Source organism: Danio rerio, chromosome 4 (genome assembly GCF_052040795.2).
Source record: "Danio rerio strain M-AB ecotype USA chromosome 4, GRCz13ab, whole genome shotgun sequence".
NCBI lineage: Eukaryota > Metazoa > Chordata > Actinopteri > Cypriniformes > Danionidae > Danio > Danio rerio.
This window is the reverse complement of record NC_141024.2, coordinates 61,806,639-61,827,901: the sequence shown is the minus strand read 5'-3', so window position 1 is coordinate 61,827,901 and position 21,263 is coordinate 61,806,639. Positions and strand designations below refer to the sequence as shown.

At 38.3% G+C, this 21,263-nt stretch overlaps 1 protein-coding gene across 1 annotated transcript in view; it reads right to left on the bottom strand.

The window, feature by feature from the left end:
• Positions 1–13,752: 13,752 nt before the first annotated feature.
• The window catches only part of LOC141381944 (tripartite motif-containing protein 16-like), an 89,114-nt gene continuing 81,603 nt past the window's right edge, over positions 13,753–21,263 (bottom strand). The window contains exon 5 of the mRNA XM_087250528.2: positions 13,753–17,111. The gene's annotated coding sequence lies outside the window, so the exon portion shown is untranslated. The remainder of the gene's footprint in view (positions 17,112–21,263) is intronic.

The following is a 21,263-nucleotide window of genomic DNA, read 5'->3' as shown; positions in this document are numbered from 1 at the left end:
TTGCTTTAGTTGGGCTCTTAGCCCCGTCATTTGTAACATTTATATATCTTGGCTGCTGCAATTGTTAAGAACTTAGTTTATAAAGCTCCTTTGTTGTGGCAAGCCAGCCAAAAACCTAAATAAGATCTGGTGATGTTCATGTTGCTATTAAATGGCAGAGTCTGTTCTCATTTAGTATAATAAAACTTACTGCTCCTATTCAATGTTAAATCTATTGTTTTACATTATATGTATTTATATATATATGGCAATGATTTCTGGAAGTTTTTAAGAATATCTTGGACAATAACACTGCTCTATGGTGTAAATCGCACTCAAAGAGACATCAATAATCAGCATATGAACCTCAATAATGGTGAAAACAAATTTAACAAAATTTAACAAAATTAACAGTTTAACTCACAAACAGGCAACTGAAAGTCTAAACATAAACAACAGCAGAATCAAACACAAATAAAGAAAACTGTTAGACCATTATACAACATTTATTTATACCGCAATGCATACTGGGATATTTGTACAGTGCCACTCCCAGCATGCATTGCAGCATGAAACATTTGAGATGTTACCATTGTTGAGATACAAGGTCAGATTCATGAGGTCTGAGTGTGTATTTGTCATAACTGAACTGTTTTTGTATGTTATTTCTTAACTGTTAAGTAATTACAGAGATATCTTTTCTGTTTCCACTTCTCATTAATTAAGTTAATACCTGTAACTAAGCATAAAATCTATTGCATGTGGCCCTTCTTCCAGATTTATACCAAAACATTTATCAGAACTAATTTCAGACAAATAGATTTCTCTATTTATTGACTTCCCAACTTTATTGCTATAGTACAAGCGTTTTGTAAACTCTGTATTCAAGCAGATGGAAAGTCTTCTTAAATGAGTTAAAGGGTGAAGAGCCCAACTAAACCAGTCCCTCACTCCATTACGGTGACACAAAAAACACCTTAATTTCTGTTGGATCTCAATGAGAATATTATGGAAGTCAAATCAGTCAGTAATAAGTGTGTCTGCTGTTGTTTGTGGAGTTGTTTAATGATCCTCTGCTGAGACTGAAGCTGTTTTATTTGATTTGATTTTATTTAATGTTGTAACTCAAGTCACTGTTTGTATTTTTTGTTTATTTTCTTCAGTAATTGTGATTATTAACAGCAGGTGTTCATCAGTGTCTGAATTCACTCATTAGTGTTCATTAAAACTGTCAGGTGAACTATATTAGTTACCTAGTGTATGAAATAGTGAACAAGGACACAAAGCGTGATTTCAAACACAGACTTCAAAACATCGAATCTGAACTCTGTTAGCTCACAGTTTTCTGCTGTTGGTTACTTTCTCGAAAACAAAAATGTTACCCAGAAAGCACTGTTTTTAACAGAATATTACTGTTTTAGTGAAAAAACATTATTTTACCGTAGAATCTGACCGTTTTTTAACAGCAATTTTTTACAGTGCAGTATTCACTCTATATTTACTTTTTCTTGATTTAAACTGTCCTTTAATTCCTTTCTAACCTCTACTTCTTCATGTGCTTTTGCTTTTTGTATTGATTTACTCATTTTAATCGTATACTTTTTAATTTCATATTTTGTGTTATCCCACCATATTCTTTTATCTTCATGATACATCTCATTTTGTATTTCAGTATTTATCAAGTCCACTATTGCCTTTTTATAAGGTTCTCCTTTTAAAATTTCTGTATTTAAAATCCATATCCCTTTTCCTCTTTCGGTTTCATTAAAATCAATCTTCATTAATAAAAACTTGTGGTCGCTTAGCGCTGTTCTTTAAAATAAACACTCTATAAAATCACCCAGTTTTTCCTTGCATAAAATAAAATCAATCCTACTTTCCTTTAAGTTACCAGCTACTAAATGTCTTCTTGAATATTCTCTTTTTCCTTCATTCCTTACTCTCCATATGTCCACTACTTTGTGCTCTGCCATTAGTTTCTGCAACTCTTTTCTCCCAGTGTCATTCCTAAAAACCATGCCATCCGCTAAATCAGTTCTATTAAAAACCGTGTTAAAATATCCAATTAAAATAGTTTCTCCCCATAAAATCATTAGATCATTTATGCAGTTTAAAAAAGTCCTTCTTTTCTTTTTCTGCTACTGGAGCATGAATGTTACATAATGTTGTATTATTTTCTCTCATTCTAATAGCAAGGCATTTTCCCTCTTTATCATTGTATATTTCTTCCACATCATTCTTTATATCTTCTTTGACTAAAATAGCGACCCCTCTTCCCATCCTTCCATCACCATTGTTATAAAATATATCCCCCCTCCATCTCCTTTTAAAATCTTCCATCACGCCATTATTCCAATTAGTCTCTTGTAAACAAATTAAGTTTTGTTTTTTGCACAGTTCCTTTACCTTGTCAAATTTTCCAACATTCAAAAGACCTCTTGTATTAAAACTAACACAATTAAAAACCATTAAAAGAAAAGCTAAAAATAAAAATAAATACTTAAAATTAGTGCTACCAAAATTAACGCATGCGATTAATTTTAAATAATTAACGCATTAAAAAAAATTAACGCATGCAGGTTTTTTTACTTCCTGTTGTGGTAGACATGTGTTCAACATGCAATAAATGTGGATAAGACCAAGGAAGCACTTTTTGAAGGAAAGTTCCAGTATAAAACAATTAGGTACATCACAGGTTATCCAGAATTTCATGCAATTTCGGGTGTTTCATTTTTAACTTTCGACTTCTGTTGTAAGTTGATACCGCATGGCGAACAGAAACAAAATCATCCGCATTTCATGACTCGGTGTTCCTTTAAGGTACGGTTCCTTTTAAGGCTACACGGTAAAATTTTAATAAGAGTATTATCTTAATCATATTAAAATCGGAGTATTGGTGTCTTACGTAAATGTACTCAGTACGTCTGGTGAAGTCGCGAGCTGTCAAAGACAGGGCATTACTCTGCCTTTCAGCATGAGCCCTCCAAGTTTAGCGTGTTTCCTCATTAAACGCAACGAAAGCGTATACTTCGCGTTGTTGTGTCAGAATCCTTGTGAAATACAGTAATACTTTAGGACGCTTAGTTTAAGCAAATTTGATGAACTTGATCATGCGTGTTGAATCTGAGGGGAGTCGCTCCAGTATGGAAGGCCGTTGGGGCCAAAACGTCTGCAGCGCGTTGTGTGTGTCTTTCTGTGTGTTTGTCTGTGTCAGACCCGTTGAGGGGTGTCAGGGGTGGAGTGAGCGACGTATCTGAGTAGGGGCGAGAGGGGTGTGCAATGTATTTAACGACTGGTTTGCAAGAAATTATCATTCATTTGCGGGCATTTGGGACTCTCTGTGCACTTGCGGGATACTCCTAGTCTTAGCAACTGGATGAATGTAAAGGAGGATTAAGCAAAATTGTTTCTACTCTATAACTAATGTTCTCAACTCACAGCAATAAAACTTTACAATGAGTGCAACAGTTTGTATCCTATAGTTTATTATTATAATTTTTCATTTTCCATATCTGCAATTCCTGTATTTTGGCATTTTTTTGCAGTCCACTTAGAATCCAACATGGAAATCAATGTTTTCTTTATTGGCATTGATTGTTTTGAAATTTAAATGTCATTAACATGCCTGCGTTTTAATTTCTGTAATAAATATGGCTGTCAAGCCAGGATCTTGATGGTTTATTGTGGGTATGTTGTTTGCATGAAGAAATCTGTGTTACAAGTTAAACAAAAATTCTATTAAACAATTATATTTTGAATTTAAATAATTTTTTGTCTTGCGTTTACATTAATTTTACATTTAAATAGGCAAAATTACAAGTTTCAGTATTTTAAATGAGATTAATCGCGATAAATTTTTTTTAAAAGGTGCGATTAATTAGTTAATTTTTTTTAATCGATAGACAGCACTAATATATACAGGGAAAGCTGCCCTCATATCGAACACACACTCACATATGCATAGGCTTATATTATTATTTTAAAAAGTAACAGAAAAAGGGCACTTTCTCTCCAGAAGGAAAAAGGGGCTCTTAATACAATGTGTGCCCCATTCCTATCTCTCCGCACCCCTCGTTGAGAACCAAGAGAATCGCTTTCGAGGTTAACTAGGCAGCCGCACACTTGACCCGTGTGCATAGAGTAGGTGAGATCAAAGTCCCTTTAAGATATTCTATAGTCTTTGCATGAGCTGGGATGCGGGCAGTGGACCAAACCATTGTGAGGAAGGGAAGAGGGATCTCTCAGCTGTTTCTAAATGAATTTTTTTTTTGCGTTTTTATTTTTTAATTTGCTCCATCTTGCTTTTTTTCAAAGGACACAGATGTTTAATCAGCTGTTGTTCAGTGGTGAATTAGAAAACTTAACTATTTATATTAAGCATCACCACCGTCCACCCTACATCTACGCCCCTGTATGAAGTAGTGTTCTAGGTTATAACGATGCGTAAAGAATGCTCCGGCTTCAATACAGTGCGTTACAGTACACGACTGCCCCCTACTGTTCATGTCTTTATTTGCTAGACCATCTTTCCGTGCTAACGCGCCATATGTCGTGGCCATGCGAGATCACTTTGTTTCATGCGCGCGTTAGTTCATGCCAGATCTGTATATACATTTACCTGATTTTATTTTTTTACTTTTTGTTGCCCTGTCACCTGCTAAAAAAGCGGGGGATGTAGCTTATTGTGTGTCAAGTGACGTAACGGAAGTGGGTGGAGCTAGAGGGGAACGTCGGTGGTGGGAGCGACAGAACAGAAAAGCTTGTTACTGCTGAAGAACGTAATAAAAATAAGCTAGAAGCTATTACTTGTGTGTGTGTGTGTGTGTGTGATCATCTAACATCTACACAAGCCATCCAACTTCCCCTTCCACCACTACAATGTCCATCCATCCATCCATTTATTCATTTTATTTTGTGAATGTGTTATTTTTCAGGCTGATCTCCGAAATACAGTAATTTTTACTGACAGAATTTTAGGTGCAGGCTAGGACTGTCTCTGCCATTTGCAGATAACGTTGTCTTTTTGGCTTCATAGGACATGGAACTTCAGCATGCAGTAAGTGGGACTGTTTGCTGCTGAGTGTGACATGGCAGGGAAAGAAACAGCACCTCTAAGAAACCATTGTGCTTGACTGGAAAAAGGTGGCCATCTCCAGTTTGGAGGAGAGTCCTTACCCCAAATGGAGTTTAAGTATCAGTGTTTTCCATGAGGAATGGAATGTGAGATTTAAAGATGGATCAGTGCAGCGGCAGCAGTAATGCAGTTGATGTGGTTGTCTGTTGTGGTGAAGGATCTGAGACGAAAGGCAATGTTCTTAATTTACTGCTCATTCTAGGTTCCTACTCTCACCTATGGTCATGACTGAAAAGAACAAGATCTTGGATACAACCGGCCTCATTTTGCGAAGTGTTATGACCCGCTTGTTAGAGTCGCACCATAAGAGTGCCAACAAAATAGCCTGAATGCAAATTATTTATTATAAAAGTAACTCATAGAACAAACAATCAAAGCAACCAACAAATTTCTAGGGATAATAATGACGATAAAGAACTTAGGATAAAATCACAACAACACTTTAACTACATGACAAAAGTAATGCAAAACAAAACCATAAGGTTAAAGAGCCAATGAGATGGCAGGTCTTGACATGTGGACTCCCGAGTAGCCACAGTGTCCTGGGGTAGCTAGCACAACAACTTTTATATACCCATTGATGAGTAATGCAGGCATCCAATCAGAATTTACCACATGCTCTAATCTGGAGTCATCACAGTGTATAAATATTGTAAAACTTAATACCTGTCGCTCTGCCTAAATCATAAAATATTCATCAAGTTTGTATTCGACTCAAAGTAAATGAAGTAAACTAGAAAAATCTAGAATCTAAAAGTAAAGAAACTTCACTAATAAAAGCTGCAACACAGGACAATTGAATGGGCTTTTAAAACTTGAGGCCCTGGTATACTGCAAACTAAGCGTCCTAGAGCTCCACCTTCTTTGATGTGCGGTGTCTTCCCAGTGATGTCTCTCATTCAGGGAGTCAGACAGTGAACATCATCTAAAACAACACTAGCTACATGAATACACTGGAGAGAGTACAAATTTATCTGCACTGGTACAATCACTTGCAAAGAGATTTTAAGCTGCAGAGGAGCTGTTGGCCAGATGTTTATGACAATTCTTTTCTCAGCCACCACCACGGTGTTTACGGTAAACGCGAGAAGCGCAACACATTTACAACCCGACCTACTGCAGTGTAGGAGTGTTGGAAAACAGTATACTGTCACTCAGCCTTTTCAAACATTATTCAGACATGAAACATCCTGTGCACATGAGAAAATTTTTGCTGCATTCATGTCATGTGTGTAACTTTTTTCTCTATGTGTTTCTTAAGCTGCGCCGAATGATTAAAACTCTGTAGACACTGATCAGATCTGTACGGTTTCTCTCCAGTGTGAATCCTGTTGTTTTCAGATGTGTTAACTGATTAAACCTCTTGTAAAAACACTTGTACGGTCTCTCCAGAGTTAATTGTCTGGTGCAGTTTTAATTTTGGAGCTGTAATAAGTCTTCTCACACTCAAAGTGCATATACTCTTTCACATCAGTGTGGATTTTCATGTGTTTATTAAGGTTTGCTGATCGGTTGAATCTCTTCCCACACTGAGTGCATGTGAATGGTTTCTCTCCAGTGTGGGTCTTACATAGTCAAGTGATGCAATTTCCAAGGTCAAAGTTCACCAAGCTTGAACCTTGCAAGGCAGTGAATTGCGAAACTTGACGAACAAACTTACGTTTCCAGTCTGACACATTTGCGTGCGTATGAATGAAAGTCTATGGAGAGAAAAGTCCGGTGTGACCACAGACCCCAATTTTATCCTCCTTACACTGGCTGCCTGTTAAGTTTTGTATTAAATTTAAAATATTAATTCTCACCTATCTAGCTCCTGTTTATCTTCTGTCTCGCTACAATCCAACTCGCTCTTTAAGATCTCGAAACTCCGGGCTTCTGGTAGTACCTAGAATAGCAAAGTTGAGTAAAGGAGGTCGAGCCTTCTCATTTATGGCTGCTAAACTCTGGAATAGCCTCCCTGATAACATCCGAGGCTCAGACACACTCTCTCAGTTCAAAACTAGATTAAAGACCTATCTGTTTAGTAAAGCATACACTCAATGCATCACTTAGCGGGTTTCCACACAAGTTTCTACATCTTGCTTATATACACTATGAACAGCAGCTACGCTAATTATTCTTTTTTTTTCTTCATTTCCACCTGGGGATAATTATCCCGAGGTCCTCAGATTATGCGGAGTCACTGATTGGATCTAAGACCAGTGACGAGATGATCCCAAGGTTTCCATATCCGGGACCAGGCCGTATCCTGAGCTGCTGCTGCGCTGGTGGTCGTGGGGAGTGGAGAACATGAGACTGATTCCAGTGATGCTCCAGGGACAGACGAGTCTTCACTTAGGCCAGCTTCCAGCCTCCACTGCTGAGACTGCAGCTCTGCACAAGACTTTTGGCCAGCGAAGAAATGAAAATGGTCGTGCCCAACTGAGTCTGGTTTCTCTCAAGGTTTTTTTTCTTCACTTCTATCAGTAAAGTTTTTTTTTTCCCTCTCCGCTGTCGCCACTGGCTTGCATGGTTCAGGATCGGTAGAGCTATGCATCAATGGATTTGCTCTTCAGTGTTTGGACTCTCAGTAATGATTTAAACCACACTGAACTGAGCTGAACTGAACTTAAACACTAAAAACTGAACTACCCTGATCCAATTTATTATGACCATTTATGTGAAGCTGCTTTGACACAATCTACATTGTAAAAGCGGTATACAAATAAAGCTGAATTGAATTTAATTAAGAGCAAGTGAATGGTTTCTCTCCAGTGTGGATCCTTATGTGTTGATTAAGGTGTGATGAGCGGTTGAAACTCTTCCCACACTGAGTGCAAGTAAATGGTTTCTCTCCAGTGTGGGTCCTCATGTGTTTAGAAAGGGATGATGATTGGCGAAAACTCTTCCCACACAGAGTGCACGTTATTGGTTTCTCTCCAGTGTGGATCCTTATGTGTTGATCAAGGTTTGATGAGCGGTTGAAACTCTTCCCACACTGAGTGCAAGTAAATGGTTTCTCTCCAGTGTGGATCCTCATGTGGTGATCAAGGTTTGATGAGCGGTTGAAACTCCTCCCACACTGAGTGCAAGTAAATGGTTTCTCTCCAGTGTGGATCCTCATGTGTTGTTTAAGGTATGATGAGCAGTTAAAACTTATTCCACACTGAGTGCATGTGAATGGTTTCTCTCCAGTGTGGATCCTCAAGTGTTTATTAAGTGATGATGTTTGGCGGAAACTCTTCCCACACTGAGTGCATGTGAATGGTTTCTCTCCAGTGTGGATCCTCATGTGTTTATAAAGGGATGACGATTGGCGAAAACTCTTCCCACACTGAGTGCACGTTATTGGTTTCTCTCCAGTGTGGATCCTCATGTGTAGATTAAAGTTTGATGATTGGCTGAAACTCTTCCCACACTGAGTGCATGTGAATGGTTTCTCTCCAGTGTGGATCCTCATGTGTTTATAAAGGGATGATGATTGGTGAAAACTCTTCCCACACTGAGTGCATGTTATTGGTTTCTCTCCAGTGTGGATCCTCATGTGTAGATTAAAGTTTGATGATTGGCGGAAACTCTTCCCACACTGAGTGCATGTGAATGGTTTCTCTCCAGTGTGGATCCTCATGTGTTTATAAAGGGATGATGATTGGTGAAAACTCTTCCCACACTGAGTGCACGTTATTGGTTTCTCTCCAGTGTGGATCCTTATGTGTTGATTAAGGTGTGATGAGCGGTTGAAACTCTTCCCACACTGAGTGCAAGTAAATGGTTTCTCTCCAGTGTGGGTCCTCATGTGTTTATTAAGTGATGATGCTTGGCGGAAACTCTTCCCACACTGAGTGCACGTAAATGGTTTCTCTCCAGTGTGGATCCTCATGTGTAGATTAAAGTTTGATGATTGGCTGAAACTCTTCCCACACTGAGTGCAAGTAAATGGTTTCTCTCCAGTGTGGGTCCTCATGTGTTTAGAAAGGGATGATGATTGGCGAAAACTCTTCCCACACAGAGTGCACGTTATTGGTTTCTCTCCAGTGTGGATCCTTATGTGTTGATCAAGGTTTGATGAGCGGTTGAAACTCTTCCCACACTGAGTGCAAGTAAATGGTTTCTCTCCAGTGTGGATCCTCATGTGGTGATCAAGGTTTGATGAGCGGTTGAAACTCATCCCACACTGAGTGCAAGTAAATGGTTTCTCTCCAGTGTGGATCCTCATGTGTTTATTAAGTGATGATGCTTGGCGGAAACTCTTCCCACACTGAGTGCACGTGAATGGTTTCTCTCCAGTGTGGATTATCATGTGAATCTTAAGTTTGCTTTTGCTTGCCAAAATCTTTCCACACTGAGTGCAGGTGAAACAATTCTTGTCTCTCCTTTTCAAAATACCATCAGTCTGTAAATGAGTTTTTTCCTCAATTTTGATATGATGTTCCTCCTCTTTCCTCTCATTCTCTTCAATTAGGTCTGAAATAAATAAATAACAGATTAATTTTCATTAAGTCTAAAAATCTCTCATCAAAAGCTGAAAAGTAAAAAGACACTAGAAACATTGGCTACACACACTTATTTTGATGCATGTTAAATGTAAAATAAAATCAGATCATATTTTGTTCAGTCATTAACCTGTACACATTTAAGCAGATTAAATTCATCTTTATTTATCTACTGCTTTTACAATGTAAATTGTGTCATAGTCGCCTAACATAGAAGTTATTGTAAATTGAAATGCTGTCAGTCCAGTTTTCAGAGTTTCTTACATAATTGATCATAAAAGTAATTTTGGTCACATTGATAAGACACAGATTTGAAAGGTGTAAATGGTGTGACGACCCTGGTATTCCAGTTTGGATGTGGCAGATCCTGTTAAGGTGCCATGGTAGCTCCCCAATTGGTTCAAAGCATATAAATGCGAGAGTGAGCTAGCTTCTGCAGGATAGTGTGGCTACTGGCCGTCTTCGCATCAAGACCATCTCTTTATTTTGGCAATCTTATGGTTTTGTTTGGCATTATTTATATGTGTAGTTAAAGTTAGTTATTTTCTTTATTTTCCCCTAGACATTTGTTTGTTTCTTGATTTGTTGTTTTATTAGTTGTGTATAATAAATAAGTTGCATATATAATTTTTTTGTTGTCTGAGCTCTTTTATGTTGCAACTCGAACGAGGGGGTCGTAACAATGGCCTATTTTTATTTGTATATATTCATAATTACAACAAAATGTTTCTCTAAAATTTGTTTAGCAGACAGGGAATACTATGGATAGAATACTATGGATAAGATACTGTGGATAGAATGAAAGAACCGACAGGGGAAAGCAAAGAAGGAGGTGTTTGTTTCTTTATTAACAACTCATGGTTGAGAAACATACATCCAGTTAGATCATTTTGTTCTCCTGATCTGCAATACCTTATGCTTCGGTGCCGACCACACTGGGCACCAAGAGAGTTCACAGCTGTTATAAATACAGCTGTCTACATCCACCCTCAAGCCAACACAAAGCAGGCGCTAAGAGAACTGAATGGGAGCATAAGCGAGCAGGAAACCACACACCCAGTGGCAGCGTTTATTGTTACAGGGGACTTTAACAATGCCAATCTCAGGAAAATCGCTCCAAAATACTATTACCATATCACCACAAACATGCGTGGTGACCGTATTTTGGACCACTGCTATTCTCCGTTCCGGGACGCCAACAAATTCCTCCCCCGCCCACCGATTGGCATATCAGATGACTCTTTTATTCTGCTCTTGCCTGCTTACAGGCAGAAACTGAAACGGGAACCACCCACCCTCAAGACGTTTCAAAGCTGGACGGACCAGTCGGATTCCATACTTCAAGAATGTTTTGATCTTGTGGACTGGGAGATGTTACGGACAGCTTCTGATGACGACATTAAGGGCCTACTCACACTATGCCATCCGTACTGTGCCCAGGCCCGTTTCCTGGATCGTTTGAGAAGTGTGAGTTTCCCGGATCGTTGAGAAGACCCTTAGCTGAATCGGGCTCAAGCACGGTTCACTTGGCTGGCCCTAGCCCGGTTGGAAGAGAAGGGCCTGAGCGCGGTTCACTTGGCCGGTACGTTTGTAGTGTGAGTGCAAAACGTGCCAAAACCCGAAACTGAAAGAGAGACGTGACTTTAAGGGATTGTTTCATATGGATTTATTAATCATTCTTACTGTTCAGTGAACGCAAACTGCCGTAATTTATTAAAGACGCAGACATCTCACCGCACGACAGTTGCGCGCCTTCAGCAAACCTCCTCATTCCTGCAGCACTAGGGCTTTATGATTGTTTATAAGCGCCTAAAGTGGCGGATCTGTTCGGCGAAATATCTGACTGCGTGTAAATGCATCCCTAAGGACTGTTTAGTGAAATATATAATGAATGTCACTGCATATCAGACGACTGAAACGATATAACTAGAGAAATCTCCACTGTGCTGCTGAGTGAGTGAGAGCGCTTCTCACTGAACAGCGCAGCAGCGATGACGTAAGCGTGCCGAGGCCCATTTGTGGTGTGAGTGCAGGCTGTCGGGGGAGACGGGAGGGGGGACAAGTGCGGTTTGGCCCAGTTCGAGGCAACTGTACCTAGTGTGAGTACGACCTAAAGTTTACTCAAGACACCGTTACATGCTTCATCAGAAAGTGTATAGAAGACACGGTCCCAACAAAAACTGTCCATATCTAAACTGTCTAAAAATCTGTCCCTAACCCAAAACCATAGATTAATGGCGAAGTTCGAACAGCCCTATTAGTGTGAACCTCCGCCTATAAATCCAGAAATGCTGAGGAACAAAAACAAGCAAACTACAACCTCAGGTAAACTATCAAAACAGCAAAACATCAATACAGAGGTACAAGGTATAGGGGAGGAGTATGTGGCAGGGACTTAATTACATCACAGACTTTAAAAGTAACAAACCCCTCACTGTGAACATTTCTGCGTCTCTCCCGGACGAGCTCAACTCGTTCTACACTTGCTTTAAAGCCCAGGACAGCACCCACACACTGTGCGCTCCGCGGCTGATACCGAAACCGTCAGCACACTCTATTTCTGTAGTGGACATAACGAGATCTTTTCAGAGCATCCTGAAAGCTACGTCCCAGACCTCTCGCTCTCTCGGCCTGTGGTTCCCACATGCTTTAAGACAGCTACTATTGTGCCCATACTGAAATAATCTAAAACCACATGCTTAAATGACTGACGTCCAGTTGCTCTGACACCCATCTTCAGCAAGTGCTTTGAGAAGCTGATTAAAAAGCACATCTGCTCTGTACTGTCCGCTCACACTGACCCTCTGCAATTTGCTTACAGAAATAATCGCTACACTGATGAAGCAATTGCTTTCACCTTGCACACTGCTCTGTCTCACCTGGAAAATAAAAGCACATATGTGAGAATGCTGTTTGTGGACTACAGCTCAGTATTCAACACTTTAGTGCCTGCCAAACTAGTGGTGAAGCTCAAACTAGTGGTGAACAACATAACCTCATCCACACTGATCCTCAACACTGGTGATCCACAGGGCTGTGTTCTCAGTCCACTCCTCTACTTCCTGTAAACACATGACTGTACAGCCAAACACATCTCCAACGTCATCGTTAAATTTGCTGATGACAGTGGTGGGCCTAATCACAGATAATAATGAGAGGGCCTACAGAGAGGAGATACACACTCTGACGCAGTGGTGTGAGGAAAACCACCTCTCACTCAACATCAGCAAAACCAAGGAGCTGGTGGTGGATTTCAGGAAAGAGAATAGAGAACACACCCCCATCACCATCAACGGGACACCAGTGAAGAGAGTCAGCACTTCCAAGTTTCTTGGAGTACACATTGCTGGGGAATTGACATGGACTGCTCACACAGAGGCAGTGCTAAAGAAGGCACAACAACGCCTCTTCTTCCTCAGGCGTCTCAGGAGGTTTGGAATAAGCCCTCACATCCTCCGCTCGTTCTACACCTGCACTGTGGGGAGCATCCTGTGTGGCTGTATTACCACCTGGGGCCTGTTTCAGTAAGGAGGTTCAAACAACTCTGAGTTTAAACTTGAACTCTGAGTTGATTTACAGAGAGAGATTAAAAACTCAGAGTTTTCGGTTTCAGAATAGCTGATCTGAGTTGGGTCAATCAACTTCGAGTAGACCAACTCAGAGTTAAGCGCGCGCACCGTGACTTTAAAAAGGCATTATCAATGGAGCGCAGACATTACGAGTGACTATGGCAATTACTTATAAAAGAGATCACCATTTCTTTCTCCAGCTGAACTTGATGTTCTCATGCAAAGTTATAGCAAATATGAGCGTATATATTTGAAAAGAAGCAACCATCAGTGAAGAAGAGACAGTTAGCGTGGGAAAACAGCTGCTCAAGTTAATGCCTAATTTCACTTTTTAAGTATTTAAATATTTAAGTATAATAAAATAAGTATTGTAATTTGTGCCGTTTATATATTTTTTTCTAAACTTTTTTTATACATTTATTCGTTTTAAATGATTTAACAGTGCACTTGTGTCTGCCTTTTTTATTGATCAAGTGATAGAGGTTAATATAACATTTAGAAGGTAAGCAGTACTAAAAATAATTTTTAGAAAGAATAATAATCCCATTAATCTAGTTACAATGCATGTCGAAGGTGAATTTAATTTAATTATTTATTAAAAAAGGATAAGCCATTCTAGTACAGTTCTTCTGTGTGTGACTAAAATGTAGGCAATAGCTATGTTTCCACCAAATATATTACATAAATGTATGTGCAAAACTGGAATATTGCATAAAAGATGCGAATAAAATTCCATCCAACGAGTCAAAGAGAAAAAAATTGTCACTTCCTGATTAAACTGGCACCAAATATCAACAGTAAAAACAGAATTTACTGTGGTAGAAGAAGCTGCGTCAATTAATTCTTTATTTAGCCTAATTAATGTACTTGCGCCTCGATGTCAGAAGACAATGCTGAAACACAATGAACACATGGGGGCGTCTGAAGCCATGAGACACGGAGACTCTTGACACGCACCAGACGTTCGGAGGTAATTAATAATATACAATTATACTGAAACAGTTAAGGCATTTTAGAATGACTAAAACAATATTTAAGACATGTTACAGTGTGCTCAGCCTGCTGGGTTGATCATTTACACACATTTTCATTATCATATGATCATGGTCTTTTTTTAATGTACATACACAGCAAATTCATTGGTGTTAAATTTCAAGTGTTGAGGTAATTCAGAGTAAAGTGTTAAAATTCTAGAGTTAGATTGGCATTAGAAGCTGATTTGCCTCCTTGTCACACAGAGTAACATGTATCTACCTTTGTAGAAAACCCTTGTATTTGAGAAACTAATCAGAGTGTCTGAAATCTCACCATACACCCTCTTTCACCTGGCCCTTGAATTGGTCAATTAGTTTAGTCCACTAGACAGAAGGAATGACCACAAATAAGTGAATTCAGACATCTGCTGTTGAACACCTGCTGTTAACAAGCACAATCACTGAAGGAATAAGAAATTGAAGGAAGAAATAAAACTACAGACACAGCCTCACACCAATCCAACTGAATTAAAACAGAGGATTAAACAACTCCATTAAATAATAGTATAAGCAGCTTCACTGATTACAGTTTGACTTCATTTCTGTAAGAATATTTGACAATGAACAGAGGTTTATATTTTTTTATTAAAATATTTCATTTGACCTCACCATCATAGAGATCAGAGGCTGCTTATTTGAGATCTTGAAGCTTTACTCTTATATCCTAATGTTTCTAAAACTCATTAGTTATAGCAAGAAAGGTCAAGAGAAACTATACTGTTTATGCTTAATTGTTATAGATTTAATTTCCGGTGTTTATTAAGTTGATTCATAAAGATATGCAAATACAGTTGTATTAAAACTGCATGGGACAATACTTCTGGCAGTCTGCTGCTCTTCATAGAAAATTCAGCAAACAATTAGGATGCAATTAATAATTAACCTGTCATGCACTAAACATTCAAGCTCCAGCTTGCTCTTTATGACACACAGGCATCAAGAATCAGGACATGAACCTCAACCGTGGTTGCTAAAAAAAAAAAGCTGCATAGTTCATGCCGCAATGCATGCTGGGTGCCAGCATAGTACAAAGCTCCCAGCATGCATTGCAGCATGAATAAATTATGCAGCTTTATGTTATTACAATCTCTTTCTTTTCCTTTATTTTGTGTTGTTTTTGGGAGGTAATGTTTCAGTAGAGTGTTTTTTTTTAACTTGATTTTTATTTTTTTGTTTGTCACCATCATTGAGAATCAAAGACTAATTATTGATGTCTGTGTGTTTTTGAGTTCTGCCATAGATCAAACATTCTTATTGTAAATATTGTTTTTATTTTATTGGAGCTTCAGTGGTTTCATTTATGTATATTATTTATTTCTCACACAGAACTAATATGATATTGAATTAGAAAACAAGCAGGAAAGGATGGCTATGTTATCATAAATAATCTCTTCAGACTGACACTTTAATTTTCTTCTGGCTTTCCATGCTATATGTTTAAATAGTGTAATTAACACTATCTATAACAGCCAAAATAAAAGACATTTATAGCAAGAAGTTGAAGAGCCTGACTAAAGCAGACTCTGTCCTCCATCATGGTGACTTCAAATGAACAACGGAAATTTTATTAAGAGCTTTTGTTCACATGACAGAAATAAAATCAAAGGTCAGTAATAGGTGAAGCTCCATGATAAGTTGTTTAATTTGATGAGTTTTTTTTTAAAGATGTTGAAAAATAAAAATTTTTATTGTGTAATTTGTTTTATTTTTATTGATTATTATTTTATTTAGAGTTTTTCTCAGTTGATTTCATCTTTGGTTTTGGCTTGTGTTTTTCTTTCATTCAGTGATTCTGCTTGTTAACAGTTGTTCATCAACAATTCTCAATCCTCCTTTAATTAGACACTTAATTGTCTCATTAACTTCATCCCTGTCTGAGTGTTCAGCCCTCTGTAGTGAGAACACTAGTGAGGATTTTGCTGTGGAATTTAAGGCTTAAGTGTGTTCGAATGAAAAATACAGACTATGGGATGTATTTTTAACAGAAATATTCTGGAAACTGAATTTACGAATGTAAAATGTTGAAAACAGCAGATTACTGGCAACCACTGCTGCCAGTATTTTGACATACATTTAACAGATATTTTACACAATAAGAGTTTGCTAATTAACACTCTGGGTGTTAAAAATGTTAACACTTTCAAAAATGTTATTTTAACACTTATAGTGGTTCCCATATAAACACTGAGGGAGTGTTAATTTTAACTCTAAGGTAGTTAAATCTACCAAATCTAAAATTTGCAGTGTGAGATCGATAAAAAATACAGACTGTTGAATGTGCTTTTAACAGAAATATTCTGTAAACTGAATTTATGAATGTTAAAAACAGCAGATTACTGGCAACCACAGCTGCTGGTATTTTCCCGTAAAATCTAAAAATGAAAAAAAAGAAAGAAAAACAGCAAAACGGTTTTTGTGTCACCATTGTGGAGGATAATAGCGTCTCTGTTCAAGTCCAAGATGAACTGAGAAAATTTGATGTTATGCTGTATCTTCTTTTGTTTAAAGGTAACTGTGTAGTTACTAATGCAGTCAAAATCTGTTTGCTAATTGCAATCACACATGAAAACATTATTGCATCTAAAGACTTTACATTTTTGTGCACTAAGCTATAACTTTGTAAAATAAACAATGTGTTAGTTCATGAAATATGGTTAATTTTTGTAAATTTATACAGTTATATAAAACTTCCATGTTTTTCACAGAAAGATTCTGGCAACCACAGCTGCTGGTATTTTTTCGGAAATTTAACAGATATTTTACACAATAAGTGTTTGTTAATTAACACTCTCTTGGTGTAGACAATGTTAACACTTTCAAAAGTGTTATTTTTAACACTTATAGTGGTTCCCATATAAACTCTGAGGGAGTGTTAATTTTAACTCCAAGGTAGTTAAATCTACTATCTAAAATTTGCAGTGTACTGTAATTTGTTCATTAAAAGTGTTTCCATCGTAGTTTATGCGCACATTTTCTATCGAATAAAAGTTTATCCTACTCAGTTATGCGCGTTTTTTATGCATATTTAAAAAAGTTATGTGCATCATGAGGTTTCTATCAATCGTTATAAGCATAAAAATAGGTGGGTGGAGACGTAAGGCTAAGGCGAGAAATACCACTTCATCTTTAAAAAAGGGGAGGAGACCGACAGAAACTCTGAGTTTAGAGACTAAAACCTGCTTCCGGCCAATGTTAGATTCACAGAGTAAGTTACCACAGTAACTGACTCTGAGTTAAAGTTACCTTTCTTTCAGAAACAGGCTTGACTTACTCTGCTTTCTCCAGTTTAACAAACCTGCCATTTTGAAACGGAAAACCCAGAGTTTCTCTCATTTCAGGGTTAAAATACTCTGAGTTTTCAGTTAACCTCCTTTCTGAAACAGGCCCCTAGTATGTAAATAACACCAGCAGCAATCGCAAAGGCCTACATAGGATTGTGTGAACTGCTGGACGCGTAGTAGGAGGTGAGCTTCCCACCCACCACGACATCTACACCAGGCGGTGCATGAGGAAAGCCAAGTGAATCATCAGCGACTCCAGCCACCCAAGCCATAGACTTTTCTCTCTTATTTACGTGTACGCGCAAACCCGGGATATTTGAAACCTGCGGCTCCGCCCTCTAACACAGAAACCCAGACACACACACACACACACACACGCAAACATGCCGGTCGATTGAAGTCACACTGCAGATGGATATTATTGAGTCTCTACCCAAAGATGAAACCTCAGCTTTATAGCCAAGCAGTTGGAAACTACTGGAAACTTCTGCAAACTACATGCTACAAAGAATACTTCATCGGCTTTTGTTAAAGGAAGGATCAGTAAAGAGTAACTTACTGCTGGACGTCAGGATGGGTTTCTTCCTCCATTTCTCAAGTGTAAGTACGTGCGATTAAAGCAGCCTCGTTTACTCTAGCTTGCAAATGTATTTAGTTGTGATTTGTCACTTGTAACCGCGTGTATTGTATGAGGTTAACTCGCTTTATTCTCATATCGGGTGCAAAGCCACGTTAAAAACGTGACGCGTGCTGCTTTGTCTACGGAGCTCCGTGGAGGAGGGTAGTGTTTGTGTGTGTGTGCGTGTACGCGGGCTGTCGTCCGGAGGTGTGTGTGTGTGCGTTGTCGTCCGGACCAGGGTTAAGTGTTTGTGTGTGTGTCTGTTTGTGTGCTCGCGCGCTTTCGTCCGGAGCAGGGTTAAGTGTTTGTGTGTGTGTGTTAGGACGAGGGCAATATGTGTTTGTGTGTGTGTCTGTGAAAAGAGCAGAGTGAGACAAGCTAGACGATCTCCTCAACTGTTTTTGCACAATAAAATAGTTAGTCGTCGGTATTTTCAAGTCCACCGTCTGTATTTACATTGACCCACTGGCAGCTAAAATCCACGCCTACACTATCGAGCGTGTATGAACTGTGATTACTTTTATATTGCTGATTAGCTGTTGGGCATTTCACTCTCTCACTGAAGGCAGTCGACCAATCGCAACAGACTGTCATTGGTCCAATCAGCGCAGATTAGCTTCACGCTAAAGAGGGGTTTGAGAACAAATGAATCACTGGACGATTCATACAGGAGTCGCTGGGATAATTAGGTAAAAATAAATGCAGATTATAAGACCATGAAAGTGTTTTTTGACCTTGCATGCATATTAGACTGTTGTTGGAGACCCTTACAACCAAGATATGACCCTATTTCATGTATAATATGGGCTCTTTATGGTACTTTCAAGTCCATAGTTTCGTTATAAAAAACACTTGTCTTCTTCACAAAACCAACTATAAGCATGTTGGATAGATGAATTGGTAAATATGGACTCATATCAAAGGGGTATGATGTCCATGTTATATGAAGTGGTCTAAAGAACTGCCTCCCCTTGCCTCAATTGTATAAAGCTAAAATGGGAAGACAGACTGGTACTAGAAATAGCAGATACAGCTTGGCAATATGCTATAGAACTGGTACACTCATCCCCTGTATGTATTAGACATGGTCTTCTACAGTTTAAGGTGCTTTATAGGCTTCACCTATCTAGGAGCAAGCTGGCAAAAATGTATCCAGGGTCAGATTCATCTTGCCCCAGATGTGGTTTGGAGCCAGCAGATCTGATGTTTTGGGGGTGCCCTAGATTACATACATTTTGAGCCAATATTTTTAGATCATTGTCATCTATATGTAATCGAGATCATTGCCTTTTCTTCTTTATTGGCCAGACGCCTGACTCTCCTAAGATGGAAAAAACAAACCCACGATCCCACAAACATTGGAGATTAAAAGTGTTATTACATGCTAAACTCGAGCACCTTAAGTACATCATCCGAGACTCTACAAAAAAGTTTTAGAGGTTTGGCAGCCTTTCCTCTCCTACATTGAACGCTCAAAGGTTATTATATCCTTGGTGAGAGTTTATCCCTAGTTTTCTAATTTATTTTATCTATTTTTATTAATTAATTTATTTTTATTTATGGGGTGTGAGTATGTCTGTAGCTATGTACCATGTTAATTTGTTGTTCAATATGTGTGTTGTGGAAAAATTAAAGACTTTGGAAAAATCAATAAAAATAGTTGAATAATAAGAATGTAAGCAGTACTAAAACATTGTTTTTAGAAGAGTAATAATCCCATTAATCTAGTTACAGTACACGTCCCTGTCGAAGGTCTGTGAATTTTAGCTAGTTATTAATTAAAGAAGAACAAGCCTTTCTCGTACGTGACTTTGTTCTTTGTTTGACTGAAATGTAGGTAATGGGTAAGCAGGATGAGAAAAAATTATATATTCTTCTATTATATATTCCTTCTATGCTAATCAAGGACTTCTGAGACATTCCAAGAATGGGATGGGTCCTCCTGGCCTGGCAGAGTTGATCACAGCTCAAATACAAATTTCTGCCATTTGCTTGCAGTAACCATTTGCTTTTCACCATCCACAATTCTTCTGCCCTTGATCTTCCTTCAAATAGCTTTATCATGTTTGGAGTCATTTGACAGTTTATGACTTAAGCGTTGTAGTGCTAAAATCAACAGAGACATTGATTGCTTGTATTTCAATATACAATTTATTTACTATTGTTGAGTCATGGCCTGAGGAGAGTATGTTAATGTTCCCACCCACTTTATCTCCTCTGCTGTGCTCTCATGTTCAGTTGGTTTTGGGGGTTGGTTTTCACTCATGTTTGACAATGCTTTGCTCAGGGTATAATAAGGAACGGTAAGTGTTGATCTGGGAGAATGGCTTTTACTCTGCCTCTCCCTCATATGGCTGCGTAGCCTCATATGCTAACAAAGGCAATTTCACTGTTTTTGTTGCTCAGCAGTGCACGTACAGCTAATTTCTTTATACAGTATGTTAGTTTGTTTCATTCTATATTTAAACATGTAACTTAATAAACAACTTTACCTGCTTTAAGCTTTGAGACTCTTTCTATTTATTAATGATAATAACAACTTTGATGGAGTCAGATTAATTACAATAAAGTCAGATAAATAATGGATTTAAACACGCCTTCTGTTTCCGATTATTTGTTCAGAAAAGCAGCGTAAGCTTTAAACCTTACAGCTATGTTTCCATCCAAAAATGCCAATTAAATTAATTTGCAAAACTGGAATATCGCATAAAAAATATGCAAATAAATCAGTGTTGTCGGGCGACGAGGAGGCACAGTAGGTGGTGCTGTCGCCTCACAGCAAGAAGGTTGCTGGTTCGAGCCTCAGCTGGGTCAGTTGGCATTTCTGTGTGGAGTTTGCATGTTCTCCCCGAGCTGGCATGGGTTTTCTCTGGGTGCCACAAGATCAAAGACAAGCAGCATTACACTGTTTTAAGGATCTAAAAACATATTCTTTAAAAAGCAAAAAGATTCCAATAGCCGCACCTGCTGGTACGTGAAGAATATGGTCAATACTGATAAACTTAACATCATATAGTTTAGAATACTGTACAATGTTTTATAATAATTAATTATTTTAGTGTCCATTTTCATTCAGCATATTTAAAATTAGAGTCATCCACGTTTTCTGACATACTTTAAATCAGGGTTTCTACAGGTGTCACCAAGTTAAATTTAAGACTTTTAAAGACATTTT